At 38.0% G+C, this 20,968-nt stretch overlaps 1 protein-coding gene across 3 annotated transcripts in view; it reads right to left on the bottom strand.

The window, feature by feature from the left end:
• Positions 1–20,968, bottom strand: part of UBAC2 (UBA domain containing 2) — a 187,667-nt gene that overhangs the window by 123,987 nt on the left and 42,712 nt on the right. The gene's annotated exons all lie outside the window — the stretch shown is intronic.

The raw sequence follows: 20,968 nt of genomic DNA, 5'->3' as shown, positions 1-20,968 counted from the left end.
AAGCGTATCACAACAGTCTGTGACCTAGTCTGAGGGTGGGGACAGTCAAGAAAGCTTCTGTGAAAAGTGACCTTTAAGTTTTCCTGAAGCCCCTGAGCGAGGGCTGTTTATTATCTCACACCTCTCATTCTAAATGAAAATTTTGAGGAACTTCTCTTTCATCAGTCAACTTTGTTTTGTGCACTCACATTTAAGTAAGTAGGTACTACTTCTCTGGTAGGTCTAACCAAACCAGGAGGTATTGCTGGGAGGGGAGAGGAGACTGGGGATAAGCAGAGAGCGGTGGGAAGAAGTTAAAGCTACGAGGAAGGGGAGAAAGGAGAAGCGTGAGGGGGGAGGGAAGGAAACAGAGCTCCAGATCCAAAGACTTTAAGCTAAACAACAGTCGACTGTATAAAGACTAACTCGTTAAGGAAAGAAAGTCTAAACATTTGTTGTGATCAAAACTGAGAAATATAATCCTCAACAAACTGATCAACACACGAACCACCATCCATTCAATTTCTATTTCTTTATCTTGACTGGGGAGCACTCTGTTTTTAGAGTGGAGTAATCTAGGTCAAAATTCCAACCCTGTCAACTGAGTTATATGCTCCTGGGCAGATTTCTTACCCTGATGATCAGTTTTCTTACCAGTGAAATAGCTATAACCATACCAATTTCATAAGGTTTTTTTTAAATAGGAAAGAAGATACTTAAAATATCTGTTAGTTCAACTCATCTAGTCTATTATTCTAAACACATTAACACAAGCTTTTTCAAATTTGGAAGCCCTAGTGGCTCTATCTTTATTTTGAGAAATACTGCTTTACTTCTAAAGTAAAGGCACTGATCATCATTCAAGCTGGGATGATTATTTATATGTTGAATATTTAGCTCAAGTTCAAAGCAGAGGGAAAAATAATTTAGAAAGCTAACTGTCACTTATTGCTAACTTTGCCCACAATACCCACTTCCCTTAAAATATTCCAACGGTTGATATTCAAGATGACCACAGATGATTACAGATGGGCTGCTATTCTCCAACTGGCCCTTAGCTCTAGAGAACCCAATCCCTTAGCACTTTTGAGATTAAAAGTTAATACTACCTCTTGAGATTAAAAGTTAATACAACTCTGTTACCACTGTAACTCAACATAGGGCTGCATAGTCTAACAGGGCTACAAAATTAAGAATTACATTAAATATCTAGGACTGATTCTTTTAAATAGGTCTAAATAACCAAATTAGTCCACCAAATAATTATGGTGGCACCATCATACTTGTTTCTTAGTCTCCTGAGTCATCTATGCTCAGTCCTAGAAAGTTTTATCCTTTGCAATGCCACGACACGGAATTAGAAAATTTGGATAAAGCACGATCTGTCAAACAGTAATCTGATCATCAAGAAAAACAGTAAAGGTCCTTCTATGATGAGATTAGTAGGAAATTTATACTGCTGGAAATTAGGTATTTATAGACATTAGAAGAACATTAAATTCCTGTAGACAGATCCTGAGACCAAGCATGCTCCTCCTTGCTCCCTTCACCACCACCACTCCAGCAGATAACAGAGAACAGGGTGGAGATGTCTAAACACAAGTTGCAAAGAAACAAAGAATGAGCACTGAAGCTTGCTGGGATTGGGTGAAAACTGGGACGAGACAAAACTGACTGAAATACTAAGAGATCCAGGAAATAGACTCAAGTAAGACAACATAGCAGTGATTGCAAAGTCTATTTTATTTTGAGTAAAAGAATACTGTTTGAAGATGACATAATGTACAATGACCTTAATAAAATTTGTGAATGTTTGTAGAGGTAACCAGGTATAATCATTTGGTTTCACAATTGTAAGTGTTCTTAAAACATACACACTTTGAAAAAACAAAACTGCCAATTAAAGATGGTGGATTGAGCACAAGTACTTACCTCTCTGTTATCTCCTAAAACCTTGTAAGAATGGCATTAAAAGATTTTTAAAGGCATAAACCCACAAAGACAAGAGGATGATTATAAAAATTTTTCTAAGCTGGAAAACAGGAGCAGAGTGGTAACTAACTTGGCAAACCTGAGAAAACTAAATACTAAACCAGCAATGGTAAAATCTGAGAAGCGAACTGATTAACACTCAAATTCCCCAAGAGCAGCAGGATTAGCAGTACCACGTTTTTCTGGGACTGCTAAGAGGCATTCAGGGCACCGACCCCTTCCAACACTCTGCCACCTGCTAACTGACCCTCCCCATCCTGGCAGAACAACTCGGGGTTTATTATCTAGAAATGGTAACAAGGAGTGCATTGGAACGGGGGGACTACCATGCATAGTTGAGAGTGCAAATACAATACTAAAAATCAAAGTTTATATACTATGTTAAGTTTATATACTACATCAAAGTTTATATACTAAATCAAAGTTTATATACTAAATCAAAGTTTATATATGAAATCATAGTATATACACTAAATGTTGAGACTCCCAGACATGCTCTGTAGGTAGTAGACTGGAGAGTATGCTCTGGGGAATCTGACAATTTCACGAGGAAAAAAAGACATAAATTTATAGATCTGATATTGGGCGTTCAAAGCAAAACATCCCAACCAGGGGACCCTACAATGAAGTTCATGGTCATTCAGCACCTGGCACACAATCCACTTCTTTTTCTATTTTATTTTTTTGAGGAAGATTAGCCCTGAGCTAACACCTGCCGCCAATCCTCCTCTTTTTGCTGAGGAAGACTGGCCCTAAGCTAACATCCGTGCCCATCTTCCTCTACTTTATATGTGGGATGCCTGCCACAGCATGGTTTGACAAGCGGTGCATAGGTCCACGCCCGGGATCTGAACTAGCAAACCGTGGGCTCAGTGCATGAACTTAATCACCATGTCATTGGCCAGCCCCTCACAATCCATTTCCTAAATCAGCTTTTTTAGAAGCAGGCTCTTAAATATAAACAGATAGCCAAAGGCTCAGAGATATTTAAGGAAAGCGCCTAGCATCAAAAGCAGAAAAACAGAAGGAAAAAAGGAACTCAGAAGAAACAGAAACTGTGCAGGGAAATGAAAACCTTGCAGGCGTGGGTGGGCAAGGGGAAGACTATCCTTAATATGAAAGATAGAAGAAAAAATAGTTCATCCATGAAACAAAAACAAGATGCCAGCAAAAATGAATATTCAGAAAATAAAAAGGAACTACTAGATATAAAAACTAGGACAGCAAAAATATTTTAAAAGGTAGTCAATAGATGAAAAGGTACTTAATCTCATTAGTCAACATGGAAATGCAAACTAAAATCACAATAATGTATCACTACACATCCACTAGAATGACTACAATTAAAAGGACTATTACCTCTCTCGGATCTCTTGCTCCAGGGAAGTTAGCTGTCATATCATGTAGATACTCAAGCAGCTTTGTGGTGAGGAATTAGGCTTCCTGCCAACAGCCATGTGAATGAGCCACTTTGGAAGAGGGTCTTGTAGTCAAGCCAGACCTTCAGATGGCTGTGGTCCCTGCTGGATTCTGACCACAACCACATGAGAGGCTCTAGGCCAGAAGAACCCAGCTAAGTTGCTCCTAAATTCCTGACCCACAGGAAAACTCGCAATCTCTTCTAAAGCCATACATATGTATACCCTATGATTTAGCTTTCAACTCTCAGGTACAAACCTAACAGAAATGTGTGCATATATACAACAAAAGACATATTCAAGGATGTTCACAGCAACAGTATTTGTAACAGTCCCAAACCAGAAACAATCCCATTGTCCATCAACAGTAGTAATTCAAACAACAAAATACTACACAACAATGACAAGGCATGAACTACTGCAACGTGCAACAAGACGAATGAAACTGAAGGTGATACTGAGAGAAAGATGCTAGACACAGAAGTCTACATTGCCATTTATATAAAGTTCAAAACCAGACAAAATTACACTAGGGTGTTAAAAGTCAGGATAGACTCCTGGGAGGAAGGGTGACTGGGAGGCAGCAGAAGCGCATCTTTTAGAGCGCAGGCAATGTTCTGTTTCTTCATCTGGCTGCCGTTTAAAAGTGTGTCACTTTGTAAAACTTCAATGAGTCCTAAACTTAGGATATGCACACTTTTCCATGTACATGTTGTACTGCGATAAAAATTTATTTTTAAATATTAGTTAGAAGAGTTGGGAGACAGAATTTAAGAAATCTCCCAGCAAGGAGAACAAAATACAAACAGAAAGAAAAGAGGAGGGAAGAAAGATTAAAACTAGACCTGTCCAAGAGGCTGAACATCCAGATGACAGGATTTTTCAGAAAGAGAGAACCAAGAAAACGGAAGGGGAGGTGATCAAAATAACTCAGGAAAAATTCAAGAAGAGAAATATACGACTTTCCTGACTGACATGGCCTGCCAAGCGTACAACCAAAAAGAGATGAAAACAGGATCACTCCGAAGCACCTCGTCACAAACTGTCACCAAGTACTAATCATCAGATCTCTGCTAAATTGTCAACAACAACACTGCAAGGTTGGTAATGATGACAAGAGATAGCATTCCCTCCCCTATTTCTTCCTCTACATACTTCCTCTCCCCACCCCAGATAAAGTGCAATATAAAGAAACTGCTGCTGCTCAATATTGCTTATTTCTAAGAGTTTGGGGTGAATCCCCAACTAGCCCACATGCCTGATGGAACGTCAGCAAACATGAGTGGGTAACAGACAGTTCTGTGGTGACTGTGGGTTCTCCATCCTGGGGGGCTCATTCTCCCTCTTTTCTGATCTGACATTGCCCAAACATTTTAATACACCTCAGGGAAACATGAGTTCAGAGGCCAAAACAACCAGACATCCTTAGAATACAATCACAACAAAAGAGAAACGACAAACTGAACAATATTACTAATGAAAGCAGAATTTTTAGAACAGATGAACCCCAAGTTATAACATATATTAATATCTATACTAATGTAAGAGATAAGAGAGAATATTAAAAAATATGAGATCAGACTGTGGAAACATTAAGTATGAAAAACATAACAGATGGGATAAATACAGTTGAAGAACAAATTACCAAGCTAGAAAATTAAACAAAGGAGCTCTTCTGGAAGTCAGTGTAAAAGGCTGAACGGAGGGAGGAGATGGAGATAATATATTTAAAGAAATATTTCAATTAAAAGTCTCTCAGCCATATAATTTAGATAAGGATAACTTATACATAGACACTTCTTATGGTGATATTTAAGAAACACTAGGGGAAATTCTAAAAACTTCCAAAGGCAAAGAATAAACAAATGACAAAGGAACAAGATCAACATCAGATTTCTCAAGAGATACACAGAATTCAACAATACAATTAGGTAATACTATCAAAATATTGAAGAAAAAGAACTTCAACCTAGAATTTTTATCCATCCAAATTAGTATTTAAAAGTGACAGCAAATGAGGGGCTGGCCCCGTGGCCGAGTGGTTAAGTTCGCGCGCTTTGCTGCAGGCGGCCCGGTGTTCCGTTGGTTCGAATCCTGGGTGCGGACATGGCACTGCTCATCAAACCACGCTGAGGCAGCGTCCCACATGCCACAACTAGAAGGACCCACAACGAAGAATATACAACTATGTACCGGGGGGCTTTGGGGAGAAAAAGGAAAAAATAAAAAAAAAATCTTTAAAAAAAGAAAAAAAAAAGTGACAGCAAATGAAAAAATATCTTCATGTATAGAAGGACTCAGAGCCTTGCCATACACAAAGATTCACTTTGAAAATACTTGTGGAGAAAGTACTCCATTAAAAATTGAGGAAACTACAGAAAGCTGAAATTAAGGATGACCAAAAAGGAGAAACAGACAAATTCACAATTAGAGTTCAAGTATTCAACATTCCTTGCTCCATAACTAACAGAAGAACAAGTGGACAGAAAACCAGTAGGGATACAGAAGATGTAAAAAAAAAATCAGCCAAGTTGACCTAATCGACAGTCACAGAATATAGCACCCAACAACAGCAGAAAACGAACTCTTTTCAAGTGCATATGGAATACTCAACAAGACAGACCAAAAAACAAACTTAAAAGAATTAGAATCATACAAAGTAGGTTCTCTGACCACACAGAATTAAATTAGCAATCAAAACCAGAAATACACTTAAGAAATCCTGGACATTAAATAAGACTTTTGAATAATCCAAGAATCAAACAGGAAGTTACAAGGGATGTTGGAAAATATTTTTAATTGAATAAAAATAAAACACAACATATAACTTGTGGGATGCAGCTAAAGCAGTGCTTAAGGAGAAAAGCATAGCATTAAATACTTATTAGAAAAAGAAAGTCTTGTATCAATGGTCTAGGCTTCTACTTTAAGAAAGTAGATAAGATGATCAAATTAACTTCAAAGCAAGCAGAAGGAAGAAAATAATGATAGGAGCAAAAACCAGTAACACTGAAAACAAAATAGAGAAAAATCACTGAAACTGATTTTTTTTCTTTTAAAGATTTTATGCTTTGTAGAGTAGTTTTAGGTTCACAGGCAAATTGACAGGAAGGTTACAGAGATATCCCCCACACATGTATAGCCCCCCATTATCAACATCCTCCACCAGCACAGTACATTTGTTACAACTGATGGGTGTACAGTGACACATCTTTATCATTCAGTCCATAGTTTACATTACGGGTCACTCTTGGTGTTGCCAATTCTATGGGCGTCAGCAAATGTATAATGACGTGTATCCACCATTATGGTATCATACAGAGTATTTTCACTGACCTGAAAATCCTCTGTGCTCTGCCTATTCATCTCCCCTTCCCCCTTAATCCCTGATAATCACTGATTTTTATTCTTTCCATAGTTTTGCCCTTTCCAGAATAATAAAGAGTTGGAATCATACAGGATGTAGCCTTTTCAGACTGGCTTCTTTCACTTGGTAATATGTATTTAAGTTTCCTCCATGTCTTTTCATGGCTGATAGCTAATTTCTTTTTAGAATTGAATACTATTCCATTGTCTGGATATACCAAAGTTTGTTTATCCATTCACCTACTGAAGGACATCTTGGTTGCTTCCAAGTTTTGGTGATTGCAAGTAAAGCCACTATAAACATCCACGTGTGTATAAACATCCACATAGTTGTTTATAGTTGTTAATATGTAAAAGAAACTGAATTCATAGAGAAAAACAAACTATCAAAAAAGAACACTCCATGCTCAGATGGCTTCACTGGTAAAATCAACCAAATATTTAAGAAAGAAATGTTACTAATTCCATACAAACACTTCAAGAAAACAGAAGAGAAGGCAACATGTCCCAACTAATTTCATCAGACAGCATTACCTTCATACCAAAACCAGACAAAGATATTATAAGAAAAGAAAATTATGGACCAATATCACACATGAATATAGATATAAAAATTCTCAACAAAATATTGGCAAATCAAATCTAGAAACATAAATGGGATAATACATCAAATGGAGTTTATCACAGGAATGTAACATTGGTTCAACATTCAAAAAAAAAAAAGTAGGGGCTGGCCCTGTGGCCAAGTGGTTAAGTTTGCATGCTCCACTTCAGTGGCCTGGGGTTTTGCCAGTTCAGATCCTGGGTGTGGACCTAGCACTGCTCATTAGGCCATGCTGAGGTGGTGTCCCACATAGCACAACTACAAGGACCTACAACTAGAATATACAACCATGCACTAGGGGGTTCTGGGGAGAAGGAAAAAAAAAAAGAAAAGATTGGCAACAGATGTTAGCTAAGGGCCAATCTTTAAAGAAAAAAACAAGTAATTCACCATATAAACAATCTAAATAAGGAAAACTGTAGACCATATCAATAGACGCAAAAAAATTATCTGACAAAATTCATGGTCTATTCACGATAAAAACTCTAGGCAAACTATAAATTAAAAGAGACTTCCTCAACCTGATAAAGAGTAACTTAGAAACAGCTCAGCTAACATAATTAAAGACAAAAGACTGGTTTCCCACCAAGACCTGAAAGATGTCAACTTTCTTCACCTACTCACCATGGTACTGGATACCCTTGCCAGAGTAATAAGGCAAGAAAATGAATAAAAGGCATACAGATTGAAAAGGAAGAAACAAAAATATTCTCAGACAACATGAATATCTATGTAGAAAATCCCAAAGGATTTCTAAAAAAAAAAAAAAAAGCCTACTAGAACAGCTCTGTGAGAAAGTAGAATGGTGGATACAAAGGGCTAAGGAGAATAGGAAATGCGGAGTTGTTTAATGAATATAGTTTCAGTTTTGCAAGATAAAAGAGTTCTGGAGATCTGTTGTACAACAATGTGAATACATTTAACACCACTTAACTCACACTTAAAAACGGTTAAGATGATAAACTTTATATAATGTGGGGGGTTTTTTAACCACAATTAAAAATAAAAATTTTTAAAAAGCCATGGTTCTTTTTTCACATGGCCATAACTTGATTATATTTAAATTTTAAAATGATCACTTTTATTCCCTTTGACCCAGTGACGCAATGAAATGTATGATGTGTGCTAACAGATCTCTTCACATTGAACTACAACAGCATTCCTGGAAGAAACCCTACGTCAGAAAAAATCCACTGTATCTGGAGATACTCGCAAGCAACCACTGAAAGTTTAAAAACTTTAAACTATTTACAATACCATTTGCCATAACACCAAAAACTGTAAAATACTTAGATATGAATCTCACAAAAAATGTGCAAAATTTGCATGCTGACAACTATAAACACTGAAGAGAGAAAGGTTTTTAAAAACAAACCTAAATAAATGGGGATATACCACGTGCATAGAGTAGAAGACTCAATCTAGTTTAAACGTCAATTTTCCTCAAATTTACGTATAAAATCAGTGCAATCCCAGTGAAATCCCAGGAGGCTTTTTGGGTAGAAATTAACAAACTCAGTCTAAAATTCATAATGAAAAGCAAAAAAACTAGAATAGCCAAAGCAATTTTGAAAAAAAAACGTCTGAAGACATAATATCTGATCTCTAGATTTCAAAAGTTACAATAATCAAGACTGTGCTATTGAGAAAAGGATAAACATATACATCACAGAGACTGAATAGAGAGTTCAGAAACAGACCCATATGATGCGAGACCTTCTTTTTCTAATATGATTTAATGCCATACATTTTTCTTTTCAAAAAAATCTTAAATAGGCAATTCTATTTAAAAAGAATACTCTTTTCAATAACGGGGCTAGAACAATTGGACGTCCATATATAAACAAATGACCTTCAACTCATAATTTATGCCATATGTAAAAATTAACTCTAAATGGATCATACACTTAAATGGAAAATCCAAAATATAGAATTTCTAGAAGGAAAGAAAGGACAAAATCTTTGTAACCAAGGGTCAGCCAAAGATTTCTTAGACAGGACACAATAAACATGAGCTACAAAAAAAAAAACCCCAAACTCATAGATTAGATTTCATCAAAACTTATAACTGCTCTTCAAAGGTCACTATTCAGAAAATGAAAAGACAAGCCAGGCTGACAGAAAATATTTGCAAAATACACATCTGATAAAAAACTTGTATCCAAAATTTAAAGAACACTCACAACTCAGTCATAAGAAAACAACCCCATTTAAAAAGGGAGGGGGCAAGAGATTTGAAAGAAGACATACCAACAACAAATAAGCACATGGAGAAATGCTCAACACATCATTAGCTATTAGGGAAACGCAAATTGAAATGACAGTAGATACCTCTGCATATTCATTAGAAGGGCTAAAAAAAAATTTTTTTTAATTGATACTATCAAATGACCTGAGAATGTAGAGGAACTGGAACTCTCATACACTGCTGATCAGAGCACAAAATGTTACATTCACTTTGGAAAACAGTTTGGCAGTTTCTTAGGAAGTAAAACATATACTTACCATGCCACCCAGAAAAATGAACAGATTCAATAAACAAGAGAGTTCAATATGGTTGCCAAATGCAAGATCAACTTACAAAAATCAATAACATTTCTCTACCATAGCAATAAAATAACTACACTCAGGAAACATAATAAAAGAATACAATTATCATTCACCATAGCAAAACTATATAGTATCTAGGAATACAAAACATCTGTAGAAGAAAATTTGAAAATCTAAAAAACAAGACAGATGTTATAAACAAATGGGGAGATATTCCATGCTCTTGGATGGGAAAACTCAATAAAGGTATCAGTACATGAATAGTTAGGTTAATTTAATTTTGAAATAGATAAACAAAAGAGTGACTTGTTCTACTAGATATTAATATATACTAAAAAGAAAAATAATTTAAAGATATTAGAGTATGAGGCTCATGAACAGATAAATGGACCAAAGGAATAGAAAGTAAAGAAGCAGATACATACGTACGTACGCACACACCCATGCACGCACACCGCACCCCACGCCATGACCCTACATTTCTGCTCCTGGGTTTAAACGCCAAAGAGAGTGGATCACAGGTGCACTAAAATCAAACATTATGAGTGAGGATGTAGATAAAACAAGAAGGCTGTGAGCTGATCATTATCAAAGCTGGGTGATGTTGAAACTTGGGGTCATTATAGTGCTCTCTCCACTTCTGTGTATGCTTAAAAGTTTCTGTAATAAACCCAAATATCAGAACAAAGACAGGAATCAAAGACTGCTGCTTCGGTGACCTCCAAGAGTCTGTACCTGGATATAAGCCCTTGAGATTGGGAGCTGGAGTTTTAGGCCAACTCAAAGACAGATGACTTGGCCTCAAGTGCTCAAGGACGAAGGGCGGGGACTGAGCCCAGATGCTCAAAGACCTGTGCCTTTTACAGAGAGCCCTAAAAATATTCCATTTAGTCTGCTGAAGCAGTGAAGACACTTAGTTTTCACCAAGCACTTTGTGAAAGAAAAGAATAAACAGTCCCAACAAATAATGAAAATCCAAAGCCTGTATCAGTCCTAAATTTGTGATCTAGATTTACTCCACTTGAATGGTATGGGAACTCTAAGGTAAGAAAATAACATAAAAGCTAGTCCAGGACAACAAAAATCCCAGAGGCCGCAGCAGTAGTAAACACAAAGTCCCTTTGCAAGGATACTTTCATGAGCTAAGGCACTTGGGGGCTCCAACAGCAAACAAAATCCACTGAAAAATAAATTCACAATCAAAGATCATAAACCACAAGCAGTAATAGACTGCCCTGAGGGACAATTTGATAATCTGAGAGCCAAAAGTAACAGAACAACGCGTAAATGTGCAAAATGATTATATACTTTTTTAAAGGAATAGGAACCATAATGAAAAAATAGTACAGACCAATGTACTTCCATCTCCTAAAGAATCATGAATGGCTCCCCACTGCCCTCTGAGTAAAAGCCAAAATTTGTACACTGGCCTATAGAAGGCCCCGTGACCTCTCGTACCTCCCTGACTTCATCTCCTGCTATTCTCCACTGGCTCACTCTGTTCCAGCTACATGGTTGCCCAAGTCAGGCCTCCATCTGAGGGCCTTTGCACTGGCAGTTCCTTATGCCTGGAATACACTTCCCCCAGATCACCACATGGCTCACTCTGACTCCTCCAGGTCTCTGTTCAAATGTCACCTGCTCACTAAGGCCTTTCCTGACCATACTGTTTAAAATTGCAACCCCACTCACACCCTGGTATTCCTTTCCCTGGCTGGCTGGTTGGTTGATTTATTTTCACACAGCATGTATCATCATCTGACATACTATATGATATATTATCTTGTTTACACCTTATACCCCCAATTATAATGTAAACTCAATGAGAAAGACTGTGTCTGTTTTGATCAGTGCAGGATCTTTAGAGCCCAGAACAATGCCTACCATAAAGCAGGTGCTCAATAAATATTTGTTGACTGAAGAGGTGGGGAAATCGGAGGGAGCTATGCTTCTTGTGAAACATGAGGTAGACTTCTCTCATTCATTCATGCATGTATACATGCACGCTCAGACCTTTCCTAAGTGGTTACCTTATACAAAGGAGTGTCAAGATGTTCCTTTCCTTACTGCGGAAATTCTTTCTTATTTTCCCAAAAAATAACTAAAACTGAATTTTCAAAAAAATAATTTACCATAAAACATTAGTACATTTTCTAAGTTATTAAGAGTACATGGTATAGTAAAATCACCTTTCACAGTTGAGCTTCCTGTTCGCTATTTTTACCCTTCCTTAGAATTCATATGTATGTTCACACCATCAACCCATCAATTTCTGTATAACTGTGCATCTGAATACAAACTCTAGTGTCCTGCTTACTCAGTTTATGGGTTTTGAGAATATTCTACTTGTTGATACCTAAACCCTTGGATATTAATATAGAAATGCTAGAAGTAGCTATTAAAATCTACCACTCCATGTGCCCAAGAATAGCTAAGGCACATCATTTGCAAAGACAAAAGCTGATAACTGTAACATGATTTTATAATATCTACCTCTGCTAAATTCCAATCGTTTTTTTAATTAACATTTACATGTACGTCCATTCTAATAAAAATACAGCTTGTGCCACATACAAGACTTCAGAGACACAAAATGTAAAACAATATTACTATATCCCTTTGACAAAATCTCTGCTCATAATTCTCTTTGGCTAGCCCAATAATTTTTAGATAATGCTGAGAACATTTTTCTTTAAGGTTACTATTGGGGCCAAGTAGGGTGTTGCCTCACTTTGCATAGTTATAAATTTGAAATTGTACTGTATTGAGCCCACTCATAATCAGAACCTAAAATTATTCTTAGGTTTATATCACAGAAGTGTCACAATCGTTACACCAATTGTATTTGAAATACTTTGTCATGTAGTTTAGGAAAAAATAAACACATACACAATGCCAGTTTTAAATTCTAATTATTGTATACACGCTCTAAAAAGTCACAAGGTATCCAAATTGTTCAAATTGCTTGTATAAACTATAACACCTCTCTCTTTATTTATTTGATTTTAAAACTATTTCATCATTTGAGCCCCATTTAATAACTTTCAGAATAGGTTTATGGCTTTTATCAAGTTTTGCCTAATGCTGCCATCTACTGGTTCACACTGTGGCTGCAGGCAAAGCCTCTGCTGATGCGCTCATTCAGAAATGAAAAATAGCTTTAACAGGGGAGCTTAAATAGTCTATATTAAAGTTCTGTAAGAATTTTTAGTAATATATGAAAAACGAATTATTTTGGATATTTTATTCTACAAATGTTTCAAAGATGTCACCCTATGAACTCATTATTTAGGTCTTACCATTTTACCCTTATTTTAAAGGTGTCAAGATATTTTTCATTCTGTTCTTTAATTTTAACTATTTACAAAGTATTTCCTGGAAGTACGCACTTCAAAATTTTAAAATATTATTCGCTCATAAAAAAGAAAAATCAATCATTTAGATTATATAGGAAAAAAAAACCTTTTCATTTTACAAGTAGTTTACCTCACTAGTGTAATAACTCGACATTGCAGTGAGTTCACGTTAGTTTATTTTTATTGAGGTATAATTGACATAAAACATTGTATTAGTTTCAGGTGTACAAAATAATGAATCAATATTTGAATGTATTGCAAAATGATCACCACAATAAATATAGTTAACATCCAACACCATACATGTTACAAAAATTCTTTTCTTGTAATGAGAACTTTTAAGATCTATTCTCTTCGCAACTTTCAAGTATGCAATACAGTATCATTAACTATAGTCACCATGCTGTACATTACATCCCCAGGAATGGTTTTTTTTTATAACTGGAAGTTTGTACCTTTTGATCGCCTCCACCCATCATGTCCACCCCCTGCCCCCACTGCCTCTGGTGACCACTAATCTGTTCTCTGCATCTATGAGCTCGGTTTTGTTTTGTTAAGATTTCACATATAAGTGAGATCATACAGTATTTGTCTTTCTCTGTCTGACTTATTTCACTTAGCTTAATGCCCTCAATGTCTATCCACGTTGTCACAAACGACAGGATTTCCTTCTTTTTTATGGCTGAATAAATATTCCATTGTGCATGTGTGTGTGTGTATGCATGTGTATGTGTGTGTTTTCTTTATCCATTCATCCATCAATAGCCACTTACGTCCTTGTTATTTTAGAGAACAAGAGAGTAAGTTCTGCTGTACTGGTGCTGGGGTGCACAGAACTTCCTGGGACACATGTCCCTCTGCTGAACTCCCATTAATTTCTCTAGTGCTCTAAGCCCAGCAGTGAATCCCATAGCAAAGAAGAGCAGAGAATCAGGGATGCTCAGGGTTTGAAGGGCTTTCACAGGGATTTCATTCCTGCTACCTACCCTATGTGTGGATTTCCTGAACATCCCTGCCCAGTGCTTTCCCAGCCACTGCTTGAGTATCTGCAGCGTCCGCAATTCAGCACTTCCCAACAGAATCACTTTGCCTGGAGATGGTGAGTGCCACAGATTTACTCCTTACCAAGCCAAATAACTTCCTGTAGCATCTCTCTGTAGTCTTAATTCACCCTTGGCCATGCCCTCCCAAATTTTTAACTCCTCTTTCATAGCACAACTCCTGCCGCATCTTCTCCTCTCCCGAATAACCACTGCCTGCTCTCTCACCTGTTTCTCACAGGGCATGTCTGCATCCCCACCCCTTCCTGACACTGACCAGGACAACTAGAGCCGTGCTTGTTGCCCTGTAATACTACCTACGGCATCTACAGCACATCAGTGTCAACTGGCAGTCACATTGTGATGCCATTTTACAGACTCCCCTTGGCTTTTCCAAACCCATGACTGCCAACAATTCTGCCATTCAGTGCTTCCCACAGTTGATTTTTCAGGCTGAAGAGAAAGACCTGAAGTTCTCTCTCTTCAGTGTTTTATATGTTGATTGTGGAGCCCATAAGTCCAGCTGGCTAAACCAGCTAATGTGTTACAGCTATTGCTCGTTAAAGGCGACTGCTAGCAGTTCCCCTCAAAACCCATTCCTTTGTTATTACCAGGGATTCGGCTGCCCTGATAAGGACTTTTCCCAGCCTCCTCTATGACTAGGTGTGGCCACATGACTAAGTTCTTGCCAACGGTGTATGCGCTAGAGTGACATTTACAACTTCCAAAGCACCTGGAGAAAAAGCAATCCCTCATCCTGGACTTCCCTTCCCATTCCTCCACGTCAGCTAGAAAGGAAAACAACCGCAGCCACCTTGGTGGGCACATGTTGAGGATGACAGAGCTGCCCCACCAGCTCAGTCCCTTGAGGACTTCCTAGACCAGAGCCTGTCTACTGACCAGGGATGCTACAAAAGAGAAACTGACATCTGTGTTCTTTGAGTCACTGTGTTTGGGGTTTCTTTGTTACAAGACCTTAGCCTCTACTCTTACTAAGATGTCCTCCTAGCTTTTGTAATTTGCAAATTTGATGAGCAAACACACCATATTTTCAAACTAATCATTGACAAATATTAATCAGAATCTGCAGGAAACAAGAATACTATAAAGAGGTAAATGTTATTCCTTCATTTTCATATTATCGTAATAATAGAGACAGTTTTCAGAACATAAGGAAGAAGCACCAGCAAATGGAAGGCTGTAAAGTGAGCCGATTCTGGAACAGAGGTTGCCCTTGTTACATCCTCCTGCATGAAGGAAGGTGTTGAGGACTGGGGTTAATATTTAATACTCTTCAGATTAAGTCATTGGGAAAAAGGTCCTTACAGGACACATGGGTTTTACTGACGAAAACCTAACCTACCTTACCTTAACATTTTACAATTTAAAATTTTTCAATTCATCCTTATCATGAGAATCTAAGTAGGTGGACGTAAAACCATGACACAAAACCACTTCTGTACATCAAAGGACATAATCAGAGTAAAAGGCAACCTATGGAATAAGAGGAAATATTTCCAATTCATATATCTGATAAAGGGTTATTACCCAGAAAATATAAAGAACTCCTACAACTCAAGAACAAAAAAACAACCTGATTAGAAATGGACAAAGGACTTGAAAAGACATTTCTCCAAAGAAGATAAACTACCAAACACATGAAAAGATGCTCAATATCAATAATCATCAAGGAAACTGAAATTAAAACCACAAGGAGATACCACCTCACATCCATAAAGATGGCAACTATCAAAATAAAACAAAACGGGCTGGCCCGGTGGTGCAGTGGTTAAGTTCCAAGGTTCCGCTTCAGCAGCCTGGGGTTCGTTGGTTCAGATCCAGGGTGCAGACCTACGCACCATTTATCAAGCTATGCTGGGGCAGGCATGCCACATATAAAATAGGCGAAGATGGGCACAGATGTTAGCTCAAGGCCACTCCTCCTCAGCAAAAAGAGGAGGAGTGGCAGCAGATTAGCTCAGGACTAATCTTCCTCAAAAAAACCCCAGAAAGACAAGGATGTTGGCAAGGATGTGGAGAAACTGGAACCCTGTGCATTGCCAGTGGGGATATAAAATGGTGCAACCACATAGAAAACAGTATAGTGGTTCCTCAAAAAATTAAAAATAGAATTACCACATGATCCAGCAATTCCACTTCTGGGTATATACCCAAAATAATTGAAAACAGGGTCTCAAACATATATATGTACACCCATGTTCATGGTAGCATCAGTCACAATAGCGAAAAGTTGAAGGCAATCCAAGTGTCCATCAGCAGATGAATGGATAAACAAAATGTGGTACATTCATACAATCAAATATTATCTGCCCTTAAAAAGGCAGGCAATTCTAACACATGCTACAACATGGATGAACCTTGAAGACATTATGCTAAGTGAAAAAGCCAGTCACAGAAAGACAAATACTATCTTCCATTCCATGTAAATTCCATTTACATGAGGTATCTAGATCGTCAAATTCATAGAGGCAGAAAGTAGAATGGTGGTTGCCAGGGGCTGGAGGGAGGGAGGGAGTGAGGGAGGGATGGGGAGTTGTTTAACGAGTCTGGAGTTTTAGTTTGGGAGAGGAAAGAAGTTCTGGAGATTGGCTGCACAACAATGTAAATGTATTTCACAGTAATGAACTATACAATTAAAAATGGTTAAGGGGCTGGCCCCGTAGCCGAGTGGTTAAGTTTACGCACTCCGCTTTGGCGACCCAGGGTTTCACCAGTTCGGATCCTGGGCGTGGACATGGCACCGCTCATCAGGCCATGCTGAGGTCGTGTCCCACATAGCATAATCAGAGGGACCTACAACTAGAATATACAACTATGCACTGGAGGGCTTTGGGGAGAAGAAGAAGAAAGGAGATTGGCAACAGTTGTTGGCTCAGGTGTCAACCTTTAAAAAGAAACAACTAAAAAAATGGTTTAGACAGTAAATTTTATGTTGTTCATATTTTGCCACAATTAAAAATTTTTTTAAACCGTATCAAATTTGTTTCAAGGCCACCTTTACATTTTCCTCTTAGTAGAATATCAGGCACAAATAACATTTAAAACAGAATCTTCTCAAGATCCTAGCCCAGGAATACATAGTCCTACAGAGGAAAACAGTTTTCTAAAAAAGACAGGATGTTTCCAATAAAGACAGAAACGGTTTATAAGCCAAAATGTTTTAGAGGAATGAGGACATTTCTATTACATAGTACTACATAATATAGAAATATTTAGAAATTAACAATAAAGTATTTTTACTATTTTCTACCAATTAATAGTTTTTTAAACATTTTATTTCAATTTCAATAAGACTTCAAATCAGGTAAAGGCAAAGAGCTCCAAGACTGGCTAATCATCTGTAGGTGGCAGTAAAAGCACAGCATTTATGTCAAAGCAGCCTTGAAATGTTGATCAGTAAGAGAAAACGAGATAACATACGTGAGCAATCTAAAACTATTTCATGCTTAATTAATTAAGTTCTCCCACATTTAATAAATTGTATTAACTTCTCTGATACAAGAAATGTTTATCTTGCCCAAACACTTTCACCCTAGGGCCTCTACTTGACCAACCCTGACTATCTCTTTTTTGTCTCATTCTTTGCTTGATACGTCTTTGCGATCAAATCAGCCTAGAAACATTAGGCATTCATTTTTTTGAATATGCCACAGTTTTCTTTCTTACCGGACAAAACCACAAAACACTAGTCAAATCAATAAGCCTATTTATTGAGGGCCTACTGTGTGTGAAACACTATGCTAAGCGCACTGAAATATGTGAAGATGTAAGTGCCAGGTCCTTGTTAACGACACAGACCTAAAATGTGAAGAATAACATGAGAGATGAGAGTCCAGTCAAGGGATGAATAACAATACAACCGTAAAAGAGAGCTGTCATAGATACTTCTAACTCCCAGTCCTAAAAACCTATCGCTACTGATCCTAAATAATTACATTACCGTTAGAAGAATAAACCCCACAGTAGAGGCAGGATGACGCAGCCCAAGGGTCTGTGTCCCTCCGTCTAAACACGCACGCCAGCAGGCTGCCCTGCAGGTCCCTGCGGGTGGTACTATCTACTTCCTTCCCTTTTCTGTAAGAGTCTGTTGAGACTGCATGGCTTGCTGCTGGCAAGAAACTGTATGGGCTAAAAGTCATAAACTTCTCATAAAGAATATCCATATGAAAAGTATTAGCAATAAGAAGATAACATCGTTGCAAAAATTCAACTGATTTGTCACTGGTGCTAGATTAACTTTTAAACATAAAAGGGAGAGTTCTGATAAACAGCTCTTCTGAGTAACCCAGATCAGTGCAGTTTTATTACCAAGGAAAGAAAAAGCCTGCACAATTTTTATGTCTTCCTCTGCAGGCTGATATAACATCTGGAAGAGGTTCTCTGCCACCAAGAATGACGGCTCTCCTGGGAGAGGTGTGGGAGACCAAGTCACTAAGACTGGGCAGCCTCTCAGGCTTAGGAACTGGGCAGCCTTGAACCTAGCCCTTTCTCACAGTTGCACTTCCTGCTTGCCATATATAAAAGTGATCGTTAAAGGAAAAAGAGTTAAAAGTAGATAGGCAAATTAGCTGGAATAATCTAACAACCTACTAGAAATGGATAAATGTCTAAAGAACAAATAAAATCAAATACATTAAGAAGAATAAGTTGACTCAAGGATAAATTAAAAATAAGATAAAACTATACACACTAAAGGACCACAATAAAAGACAGGAAAGGAGTGCACAGGCCAGAACTAACGAGACCCCTGGGGCTCTGGGTGCTCTGAGTTTAGAGCAGGCCCCAAACAACAACACATTCCGGGCTCCTGGGATGAGGTTTTACTAAATGAATCCTGGACACATTAAGGTTGCCCTGTGAGGGCACAGAGTCCCAAGTCTTACCTTCCGTCTCTTATCTCCAGCCCTACAAAAACTCAGAGGGAGACAAAGATAAAATACTCACTGCGATGGGAAGAGTTTCCTGAACAATGCCGGAGGTGGGGGCCCTCTGAGAAAGCCTCGTCCAACTTCCCCTTTCTTCCAGTTAGGAGAGTGATGATCAGAAAATGAACTAACTTCTTTCTAAAGATAACTCAGCTGATTAATCAGTAGTGTAGGCAGAGCTCCCACAGTGCCATCCATTCCCAGTCTGAAAATTCCCAGGAAAAATTTAAATAGCCACAAAGAAAAAAGGGGACATTTCAGGCAGGAGAGAGACAAAGAGAACTATTATTTGGTGTCTAAAGCATGTACTCTACACAAGCTAAAACGAATGAGATGATTCATAGATGAGAAATGAGGCTCAAGGTGTTTTAAAAAAATTACTCATGGAAACAGCTCATAAGAAACAGAGATACACTCAAACCCAGATTTTGCCAACTCAAAGCCCAAGCTTTGTAAAAAAAAACCTTTTTGAACATCAAATGTAACACACATATAGAAAAGTGCAGCGTGCTGGAAAATCTATTTGCTTCCTTTCCCTTCTCCACCCTGCTCTGTCCCAAGGGCTGAGGGTACAGATTCCATCCAGAAGCTCAAGGGCCCGCTGACTTCTGCTGAATTCTGCTAATGGGAGCCTTAGAGGAAGTCTAGGCAAGGAGGAGCCTAAGGGCAGGGTACTTATTCTCCTGGTTCTTCCTGCACGGTTACCTCAGGCTTAATATCCCTCAACAGAAAGTCACTAATGTTCTCAAGGCAGTTGACTCCACATGGGGTCCCTCCCTCCAGGTTCAGGGAACCTCTCTCTCCCTGGATCTCTTTGGGCCTAAGGGTGGTGGGCATCAATGAGGCAATAGCCCAGCTTCCCACCAAAGTTTCCCCTTTTGTCATCAGAATCTTTGAAATAAGCCACTCCTTCAATTATTCTAACTTAAGTGCGCCATTTGTTTTCTATTGAGATCCTTACAGATATGAGGACAAAACAAAAATATACAGCTTAATAAATTATCATAGAACAAACATGAGAGTAATTAGCACTTAGGTCAATAAAAAGAACTTGCAAGCATCCTAGAAACTCTCCTGGTGTGCCCTCCTTACTATTACATGCTCCACAACCCACCCATAAGTTTTATCACCTAAGCCTGAATCCCTAAATGTTTTATTTCAGTTTGGTCTCCTTTTTAAAATTCATATAAATGAAATCATACCATATGAATTTTTCCACGTCTGGCTTTTTTCACTTAACACCATATACATAAGACTCACCCATGTTGTTCCACGTGCCTTCTATATGATTCATTTTGATTGTGAAAAGCATCCAACTCTTTGTCAACACCATAACTGATTTATCCATTCCACAACTGTTGAACAGTTGAGTTGTTCCTTATGTGGCGTTATTGGAAATAAAGCTACTATGAACCTTCTTGTCTGTGTCTCCTGGTGCACAAGGACATGCATTTCTACCTAGCAGTGGAATCTGAGTCATAGGGTATATGTATCTTCATTTTAGTACTTAACATCCAACTATTTTCCAAATTTAAACGTCCACCAGCAATGCACAAGAGTTTCTGGTTGCTCTACATCCTCATCAACACTTCATGTTGTCAGTCTTTTTCTCTGCAGGCATTTTGGTGTGTGGGTAACAATATCTTATTGTGGTTTTAATTTTCGTTTCCCTGATTACTTACGAGGTTGAGCACACTTACACGTTTACTGACCATTT

The sequence above is a fragment of the Equus przewalskii genome, chromosome 16, assembly GCF_037783145.1.
Source record: "Equus przewalskii isolate Varuska chromosome 16, EquPr2, whole genome shotgun sequence".
Taxonomy (NCBI): Eukaryota; Metazoa; Chordata; class Mammalia; order Perissodactyla; family Equidae; genus Equus; species Equus przewalskii.
This window is presented reverse-complemented; position numbering and strand designations above follow the sequence as displayed.